Source organism: Ptiloglossa arizonensis, chromosome 3 (assembly GCF_051014685.1).
Source record: "Ptiloglossa arizonensis isolate GNS036 chromosome 3, iyPtiAriz1_principal, whole genome shotgun sequence".
Classification (NCBI taxonomy): Eukaryota; Metazoa; Arthropoda; class Insecta; order Hymenoptera; family Colletidae; genus Ptiloglossa; species Ptiloglossa arizonensis.
The window spans coordinates 17,074,186-17,085,478 of NC_135050.1; positions in this window are offsets into that span (position 1 = coordinate 17,074,186).

An 11,293-nucleotide genomic window follows, 5' to 3' on the forward strand; every position below is an offset into this window, starting at 1 on the left:
CGTGATATTCTGTCATTTATAAGAATTAAACAAATATTAGATTAACTTATACGAAACATCTTATTTTTACGAAACATCTTTTACTTTGAAATTCAATCGAAACTTATTTCTGTAGGTAAATTAACGATTTATAATGTATAAATAAGATGCACATTGTAGTGCTAACATTTTGAACATGCAGTGTAGAATGGAATTTATTATTACAATATTTTCCGAGATTGAATGGTTTAATAGCATCACAGTGTACAGGAATGGTTATTCTGAATTTACTACATTTATCGACTTAGTTAAATATGGTTCTCAGTATCACTATTCCTAACGAAGGTGTCGCTCCAATACGACTGCTATATTACAAGGTCGATATTTCTACATCTCATTGTTTATGTTGTGCCTCATCTGTTATTTTAATTGCTATCAAAATTATTCTGTTTCTGTTCAATTTTAATTCCGGTAACGGTAAGGCGAATCACGAATATTTTCAATCGTATTTATATACAATTGATGGTAATCTATACTCAGTACCGACAGATGGTATTTTATCACGTATTGCGTTGTTTTGATTTTTACGCGGCTATGATCTACAATCGGTAATAGACCGATTTATCGGTTTAATAATTTTCTACTGAAATTGCATATGAAAATTCGTAATATGCATATAATTTTATTTCAAAAGTCTGATGCGATAGTTAACATCTTATAGTGATTCACCGAATATAAATTGCTTAATTAGAACCATATACGATAAATATAGAAGCTGTTTTCCGAACTGTATATATTTCTTTCCAATTATCTGTATCGTTAGTTAGTAATATTCACTGATTATTATATTTTTTTCATCTATGAAAAAAAATACCATTTCTTCCGTATGGAATACGTAAAACGAATTATGCGAATTCCATTTTATAAATTTTGTTATTACAATAGCTTGAGTGGATACTTTCTTCCTGTGAATATATTCTCGAATACGCGAACATTTAATTCGATCGCACAAGGCACTTCCCATGTATTTTTCTATTTAATGTATTTAGTAAAAAAAAAAACAAATATAATATATTACGTTATGATATATCATTAGAGTTGAATCTTGTATTCGTCGAATGCGAGTGGTCGTCTTATCGGTCACTGAGTTTTTGATCGTCATTATTTTCAGCTTTAAATAAACGAAACATGTCGTTTATTCAAGTTGTATTTATCGATGCATATTTTCCGAATTCCATGATCAAAGACGCTGGTGCTCGAAGAGTATTTCAGGCTCGTTTGAAACAATTCTTTAATCCGAATATTTTATGATTCCGAATTGTCGGAAATAAGTTCTATATTTATAAGAATATACTATAACTAATTTTACGCCCGCTCCTATTTCATTTTACCGTGAAATCTTTTACTCAAGTCTATTTCTGTTTTATCGCCGATGGCTTTGACCTACTGATTCTGTAGTCGTATATATTATCCAAGAGTTGAAAATACAAGAAACACACTTTTAAGTAGTCGAGACCGCATACATATGAAAACGAAATCTCGATCTGATTTATATTATTGAATATTTTATAGGCACACCGTATGAAACGGATTACATCGAGTTTAAACGTTATTTCATCTATTAAAAATGTGTCGTGTACTTTAAAATATGTAGTTTCGAATGTGTTAATCAAATTTCAATTATACGTAAATAATAAAGTAATTTTCCACGGAATGTAAACCAAATTGTCGTTATGTTTTATCAATGGTCGAATATGACCGTTCGATATTTAAAGTGCGAAGTTAAGATACGAATAAAGTGCACTGTATTCCTTTTTTCAATCTTTTAAATATAAATTACGAACGAGAGAATATTATATATTCAGCAATCATTTTCTCGCTTCTTTCGGTTTAGAATAGTCTCAGTTTTTGACTGATAAAATAAATTTTATACTTTCGTTTATCTCGAGATGGTTAAACTCGAGTGAGAAATATTGAGTGCAAGGGTAATGACACTCGATACGTTTATTTATTTTAAATTGATAGTATCGAGGGGCTACGCGCAGCTAAGCCTGTTTTTAGAATTTACAGAGATAAAAATTGACCATAAATCTGGCACTATTGCACTTACCTTTGGACTCTTTTGTTTAGAAGGTAAATTCTTGCCCAAAATCTTTTCACTTGGCTGCAGTGCAACCAGACACGTTCCAATTTGTATATTAAACTCTTGATACGATAAGTTTCGCATCATTCGAACGGTCTTAGAACTTATTTTGCGATAGATCGTTACTTCTCTAGGTTTATCAAATTAAATTGTCGTACACCATTCCCTTTACGAATAATATTATTTCATTCGGTAGTTGAGAACGTAGGGTAAAATGGTATTCCACGATACCAACCAAAACTAATTCTCACCTCCACCATCGAATAATCAAAGAGAAATAAAAAAAAGAATAAGAAAGGAAGATTAGTTGATAATGTAGAGAAATCAATAAGCGAGAAAGAAGTCACGTAAGAAATGTATTATTTCTAAGGAATAATTCAACGAACGTCGAACCAGGAAAATATCAATCGATTCTGTATTTGTGAAAATAATAATTTTAATCATTTCCAACGACACAATTTCGCATCGAGTATCGTTCGTTAACACACTTTCCGGTATTGTTAACTCCTCGACATCCAAAATCAAGTAACTGGTGCTGAATCACGTTTTCATTTCTGCGTACAATTAAATCTTTCTTATTGAATCACCAAGCACAAATTTCCCTTCCTTCATCGAGTATTTACGCTACAAATAATTCTCGAAAGTTACGCATCTGGCTCGAGTTGCAACGAAATGTAGAATGGTAGGTAATGGCGGACCCTCCCCTATGTTTTTTCGCGATGTTCAGCTCGAGGACACCATCAAGGAAACCTCGGTGCGATTACACCCGCTTAAGCACAAATGATCATTGTACATACAAACAAGCGCAAACGAGCGTTTGAGTAAAACATTACTCAATGTTTTGCGCCAACCCTGCACACTTTGCAATTATCGTTCACACGATCGTAACGTACCGTCATACGTGAACATTTAACGCTACTTTATCAGGGATCTGTTTTTATAGATCAAATTTATAAATTGTGTTAGGTTGTTCGAAAAGTCATTTCGTTCTTATCGGTGAGAATGAAACACGATTTTTCCAGAGTGTGTAAACATTTGATTAAATTAAATATTCTCCATTTTGGAAAACGAAATGGAGAATGACTCCAAACAATTTAATAGTTCCAGCTAAAACGGACGAGAAAAATTGCGAAATATTTCTCAACGAACGTTTTGCATCTACCAGGTGCTAGATAATCGGCTAACCCAGACCTAACCCAGACCTAACCCAGACCTAACTCAATATAACAAACGCACAATTATACGTAACGTATACACTTCATTGTAGTTACGAAAAGTCACGTAGCGTACATTACCGTAGCCATGGAGCAACTACGCGAATTAACAACGCTTCAAGGAGTTTGCAATCCTTCTGACGATCGGAGATTCCCAGAATTCTGGAAAAATCGCTACCGTATCGTTCCCATCGTCTAACCTCGCTCCGTTTCCCGTAAATCTGCGATCTTCGACATCGAAATCCTCGAGTATCATCGCTGCGAGAAGATCCCTGATTCATCTTCCACGTTCGCTATCGGAGAATCACGTCGAACCTCGTTTGTCGATGCCTCGTTCCGCTCGAAGACTCAACGAAAGAAATCTCCGTGCGATTACACTATGCGCGGTTACACTCGCTTAAGTACAAATGATTATAATACATAAAACGTACTCACCTTCGACTTACCCCATGAGATAACTGTGCGACTTGTTGTACGACAGATCGTTACCTCCGTGACCCGTACGAGTCTCGTCGAACCCCGTTTGTCGTCGTTGGTGTCGAGTGGTATCGTTTCGCGTACGACGTATGCTTTCTCGCGATGCCTCGTTCCGCTCGGAGACTCAAACCTCCTCTGCGCGATTACGCCGCGCGCGGCTACACCCGCTTAAGTACAAATGATCGTAATACATACAAACAAGCGCAAACGAGCGTTTGAGCGTTATAGAATGGTCAGAATTGTCATTAAGCCCCGTGGACGGTGTCCCCATTGGGATCCGTGGGATCCCCCGGTTGCGTTTCCCGTACACGTACACGTACGTGCCACGGTCACACGAACTGTACACACGCGGGAATCCTCCGATTCCCTTGATTCTTACTTCGACCCCGACAGATCTGATATCATCCACCGCCATCCCTAGGGCTCTCACTCATCTGCCGACAAAAGAGCATCTGCGCGATCGGATCCGTAATGCTGCTGCAACCTGTTCACAAGTAGAGGTTGCCCTGTGCACAGCATGAATTCATTATCAGTCTAGTATAAACATATTGCCACTATAATCGGGTGTGCAGGGGGAGACGCTGTCAGTGGCGGATGCAACGTTACCAGTACGACTCGTCTACCTACCTATTATCCAGCCTCTCCTCGGGCCTCCCGGTATCTGTTCCATGGCTTACCATTCTTTTGTGCGTCAATCAGCTTATGGAAAATTGCGATTCGGTCAACTCGAACAACGATTGCCCCATCCGTTTCGCGCGTTGGCGAGCAACCACCGAGCTTGGACGTGTTTCGGTGGATGTTTCTTACGGAACGATGGTCGTGTATTGATCCAGCGAGGGGTAATCGATTTTTTCCGATCAGAACGATCGAACTTCGAACGGAAATCGAGCGAAAGACAATTCGGGGATTGTTGCTTTAAGCACAATGGTTGTGTCGATGCGATGAAACGTTTGTTCTCGAACGATCGCGCGAAAGTCTTGCAACAGACGATTTACACGAAAGGTGCGTGGAAAATATTTGGAAAATATTCCAAGGAGGTTCGAACGGTGATTCTTCACGGGGAAACGGGGAATCCCCGTACCTAAATCGCGCAAAGGATTCTCGGTTACGTCGTCGAACTATTCTGGTACCCGTACGGTGAGAACCGTCGCATCGATCGTTTTAAAATCTCTGTTCTGGGTTTGCAAAAGAAAAAAAAAAAAGAAAAACAAAAAAAACAACCGCAAGAATCCCGACGGATGATTAATATTTCACGGACGGGTGAGAAGACCGTGAGTCGATAACCACGTGATGCTTAACAAGCTATTTTTGAAGCGTTGAATCGCGGTATGAACGAGACGAAACCCACGCGAACAATATCCACGGTAAAAAGCCCAGTAATCTATTTAACCGATTTTGACCGAAATCCGTGGTTCGTGACGAGGTTCGCGGACCGTAAACGACGCAAACTGTCACGGATCGTTCGGGAAATCGGAGTTGTCGTCTAAAAAAAAATTCTTGTTAGACGTAGCTGATATAGCAGGGACACGTACAGAGACGCGGATACACGTATGTGGTCAATGGCAGGCTGACTGTGTATGCAGGACTGCGGTGGCAGGTGACGGCGTGTTGTGAGCTGCATAATGAATAATGCCAAAGCCGAACCACAAGCCGTTCCTGTCCTTCCACTTGGCTGACTGAATGACAGCCAGTCTAGGAAAAACCGCTGATTGGCTGTACATGCTCCTGGCTCTCGTGCCTGTCACATTCTCTGTGTCTACCTATGTGGGGTTCGATCGAAATCAAGCTGCACACCGTGGCTGATTTTCGTGGTTCGTGGGATGGGTGGGTGGGTGGCCGGGTGGGGGAGTTGAAGGTGAATTTGTTGAATTCCCGGCTTCTTTTCAAATATTCTCTATCATCGGGCTCAATCGTTCGGAGACCGAAATGCTTTCGGAGCCGGTCGAAAGTGTTTGTCCGGAACCGACGTTGACGTTTTATGGCGTTCCAGCGAGACCGAAATCTTACATCTGGAGATTGAATAGCGAAATGTTTCTCAAGGTACGGGTGTTTTACGGGTGTCGCGGTGACCATTCCCGTTTCAATGGAAACCCCTGCGTTTACCGTGCCTTCGATACCAATATTTCTAACCACTCGCTCGAAAGTCTCGGGATAGCTTTCGAGGAAGCTTCGGTACGTGGAATGGATTATATTCAATTATTTTTATCGGTTGAGATACACTACGTTGTTTGATAAGTTTTGTCGTTCGATAAAGCTTATTCAACAGTATAGTATTGAGTTGCTCGATAAGTTTTGTCGTGGGATAAATCTTATTAAACAGTATAGTATTGAGTTGCTCAATAAGTTTTGTCGTTCGATAAAACTTATCGAATAGTATAGTACTAGGTTGTTGGTTAAGTTTTGTCGAGAGTATAATATAAGAAATTGAACAGTATAGTATTAAGTTGCTCAATAAGTTTTGTCGTTCGATAAAATTTATTGAACAGTATAGTACTAGGTTGCTCAATAACACTTATCGAACAGTACTACATTGAACAGTACTGTTCAATAAGTTTCATCGAACGACCAAACTTATTGAACAACATATTAATTGTAAGTACAGGTGTTAGTTATTTCGATGAATATTAGTAAACGTAATGAACTGAGTCACCGAAAGATGTCGATGGTGTGAAAGATAGTAGATTTAAAATTGAAATGTTAGTTTGTACGGAAGAAATTGGTATATTTAAATATTTCTTACGTTGGATTATGTATTTTTAAATTCCACGTCCTTAGAACAAAGTGTTTCGTACGGAGAATTGTTAAGGTAGAAATTATCCGAGAAGAATTGATCAGAAATTTAATATAGAAGATCGAAGGAAGAGCAGAGGTATCGGAGTGTGAAAGTATTTGATATAAAAAGCAACGTATGATATTGGGGTTTATCGTGGACCGTGTGTTACCTCATAGCTCGTAGTAAAAATATAAAATATCTATGAAATTTATACGACGATTTAGTCAGAGAAAGATCCTACAAATTTTTATCGCCTCAATAATTATTTCTAAAGATAATTTCGGTGATTCGAAAAAAATGGTATATTGTATGGAATACATAGGGAATTAAAATTTACAAAATTTCAGACCTATACATTTATTTTGTTTCGAAGAATATATTATATCGAAGAGAAAATAAATTAGACGGTGATCATTATTCTTGAACAACGAAAAAGAAGCGTATTTAACGATAAATCGTGGGAAAGTAATACTTTTGAACTTACCTTCGCCAAGAAAATTCTGCTACTTAACTCTCCTTTTGGTAACTTCTCGCACGTTCGAAAATAAAAATATTTCCCTCTCAACGGGGGATTTTCAACCGAAGCTTGAAAGTCAATATGGCTGCCTTCTATCTATAAGAAAGTAGTTTACATGGTTGCAGACAGAGTTGGTTATTTATTTGTAGACATTTTACGGTGTTCTATATCGCGTTTACCTGTCCGTAGAGAAAATATCTGAAAATTTCTTAACACAAGCTCGATAACAAAACCCCAACGATCAAATACGAATTGGAATTATTAAATACTAAATGTTTGAAAATTTTTCCATGAAAATATTCGAATATTAAAATAAATAATACGCATAAAATATGATAACGAATTTGTTATGCGAATTTGTAGAGCATTGTTTGCAAAGATGTTTATAAACAAAGGTATAGTTTACGTGTATGGTGCTTCTAAAGTTTTCCCAGCACTTTCGCGTATATGGTGCCACCTCTGAAGCTGTATGGTCAATGTGATGTTGTTACTGCCACGATATAAATTATAATTAGTGGAGCCCGTAATACCCTTTGAATAAATAATCAACGAGTAGCAGCAACTACCCGTACGCTCGCCTCCATTTAAGTCAAGGTCTCGGTACTCATTCCTTGTCAGACCTTTATGCTCCCGTTAAGCATAAATTTATGCGGTGCTCACATCTCGGGAAGGCAAATAAAAGATATTATGTCGATAACTCGGAAACGGATAATTCGCTTTATTCAATTTCATTTATTATGCGGTTGTATTACCCGACTTTACCGTTCAACTTTTTCAAATACATCCCGTTATCAATTACCAAGATGTGTACGTTTTGAAAATACGAGAGCAGCTCGACCATGTTTCTTTCTATCCTGGAACAAGTTTATCATCGCTGTGAATGGTTGTTGTTTTTTATTTTTTTTTTTTTTTTTTTTTTACATTCACCACGACAAAATTCCGATACTTTGTTTCGCATAATTTTCAATTCTCCATCGCGCGTACACGGTGTAAATATTATTTCACGTAAATCGATCTAATATTCGACCCTTGGGATGTTTACTTACGAAGTAACAAAGCTACGAAAATTGATCGATCTGTATAAAATTTTCAATAATTCAATTTCATTTTCTGTAATAATTGTGTTTGTCGTTGGTAAACGTATTTGAATTTTGTTGCGATGTGGCGATCGTGGCCGGAGAATCGAGTACCACGGAAAGACAGAGACCGATGGAAATTGGAAAAACTCGATTATCAGAGTCGAGAATATAACTACGGGGGATCGTTGGTTGTGCGCGTAAGACTTCGTTCAAAGGATACTAAAATTCCTGGCTTGCAATCCTCGATAACCGTGACGGGGCTTGGAGAATCGAGAACTACTTTAAAGTAATTAGAGGATTGTCAACCCATCCCAACCCATTGCCTGTTCCCATTAGGGATGTTCTTCGAGTGCAGACTCGAGTGGGATGAGCGAGGAAAATCCCAGCTCTCGAACCCTCTCGCATCAGAAATCAGACTAAAATTGCAGCTGGATATCATTTTAGGAGACGGAAAATGTTACCAGTCTCCATCAGACGTTATACAGGATTATCTACTATGTATTGACGCGAAATTCAATTCTCCGTAATATTTGTAATAGTAAAACGATAGTGTTTTTACATCGACGAATATCACTTCGAGAGACCAGTTTTAAACATACGTCGAACCGTGTTTAGAAATTTGGTCCTATTGTTACAAAACCTCGCGAAACAATCGCGAAAGGTTTTATTAACAGTTTCGAGAGCAAACTGTTCGAACATTTAAAAACTATTGAATTAATATTAACTTTTCAATTCTCATCGTGAACTTTTCTCGAGAAACACATACAATTAGGAAAATACGCAGTGAAACGTAATACGAACGAAAGGAACGATGAAAATTGAACGATGATACAAGGTCTGAAATTTGTCGTACTGTCACGATGGGTGTGAAAATAACGAATAAAATTTTAGTAGAGAAAATCGATCTTGAAAATTCACGTCGAGTACACGTGTGATTGAGTACGATTCGTTCGAGCTGTAAACATTGACTATAGTACAGTATTATTTGTTCCAATTGTAATCGCTTGCAAGAGGTACGAAATTGCTGTTGCAACGATCTACGAAAAAAAATCACGGACCCTCGTGCTCGAAATATTTTCTTGCAATTATCGTTTAATAAATCGAGGCTTCGAAACGCGCGATATCTCGCGAGACTCTCCGATGATTATACTCCGCTGCGAAAGGGTCGAAGAAGACTCGGTCGATATTTAACGGTGAATTTTCCGATAGTCGTTTGTCCGTGCCGGAACAAACGGTAGACGGTTTCCAAAAAGGCTTTCGGAAACTTCTCTTCTTCGAAATACGTCGAATTCGAAATGGTACCGTGGTCTCAGTTTCCTAGAACGCTCCTTGCACGCAAATTGGGTTCAACGTGAATACTTAATGCGAAACCGTGGTCGAGTAGGAGTCAAGGTGCAGTGATGGGAGACAGAGAGGAAAAGGTCGTTTGGCGTCCGTCCGAGGTGCCAACTTAGTTAGACCGTCTAACCAAGCGACTTCACACGGTACATCACATGCGACGTACGATCGTCATTTTCCCTCGTTTACAACATTTCGCTGAAATTACTTTACTAACGAAAAACGTAGGGCACAGTGGAACCTCGGTTGCACGGATCAGTCGAGGAAGACGATGTTTGGATAATTAATTTTTCCGAACAATCGGACGGTAGAATTTTTTATAGAGAGTAGGAATATTTATTAGAGATTATTCTGTTATTGGGGTTAAACTGAAAGCTTTGATATTCTATATAGGGAGAACGGAACGCTTTGACACTTTGTACGAGTTAAATAGAACGCTTTAACCCTTTGTACGAGTAAAATAGAAAGCGTTAATTCTTTATAGAAGGGTTTAGATATGAAATTTAGGAAGAGTAATAGAAAGTATACGGTTGATGTTGTTTGTTGTATAATAAAATAAAACGGTACTTAGTTGTTGAATACACAGTACGGAATTCACAAAGATAATAGTAATTTATTATGTTACCGTTATTTACGTTTGGAGATGAATACAATTGGAAGTAAATTCTCGATGAAGATTGTTTTTATGTTCCGATAAATAAACGTATTTTAAATATTTGTGGCGGCACTACCCACGCTTGCCACCAGAGGGAAACTCACCACCAACCGTTTCCCGCAAGTTCCCGTACCTGCTCCGATCGCTATATATACGACCTCTTACCGATCTTCCAATGTCCCGGCGTATAAGGCAGGGCCTGCTAGGATGCCTTACTGACGAGTCCACTAGCAGGCCCGGGATGAAACGCTTATCCCCACTTCCTTATATTTCCGTTCGCTCCTTCCTCACATACTTTAATTTAACGGCCGCCAAAGTGGTGACCCCGTCTAAGAACCAACGCAACCTTCTGGACAACAGCACAGCAGCAGTAGAGGTGCAGCACAAGACGATGGATGGAACGCAACGTGTAAAGGCCGATTTTTCGTAAATCCCCCTCTCCGAGGGTTGACTCCTTTACCTGCCAGCGACGATATGACGCTATACTTCCGGCTAACCATCAGGATCAACCCCAGGAGGACAGCAGGCAGCTTTAGTCGACATTATTCACCGACCACACGGATGCGTTTCATAAGTACCGGTACGCGCTCACGCATCAACGTCGGACAACAAGCAAAAATCGCGGCTTGAGCATACAAGGCTCGCCATGCGTAGTTCGTAATCGACAGCAGCTGGGTCTTACTACGAAAAAGAACCATTCCTCTCGTCCACTACTCTAGACAACCTCCTCCTGTGCCTTGTTGTGCCACCGAACAACGGAACAAATACCTACGCCACTGGGACATCAGGACGGAACTTCAAAGTATCGTTTACCACTGGCAAGGGGGTTATGTGGCGGCACTACCCACGCTTGCCACCAGAGGGAAACTCACCACCAACCGTTTCCCGCAAGTTCCCGTACCTGCTCCGATCACTATATATACGACCTCTTACCGATCTTCCAATGTCCCGGCGTATAAGGCAGGGCCTGCTAGGATGCCTTACTGACGAGTCCACTAGCAGGCCCGGGATGAAACGCTTATCCCCACTTCCTTATATTTCCGTTCACTCCTTTCTAACATACTTTAATTTAACGGCCGCCAAATATTCAATAATATTACTTTTTCTTCTATAAGGAG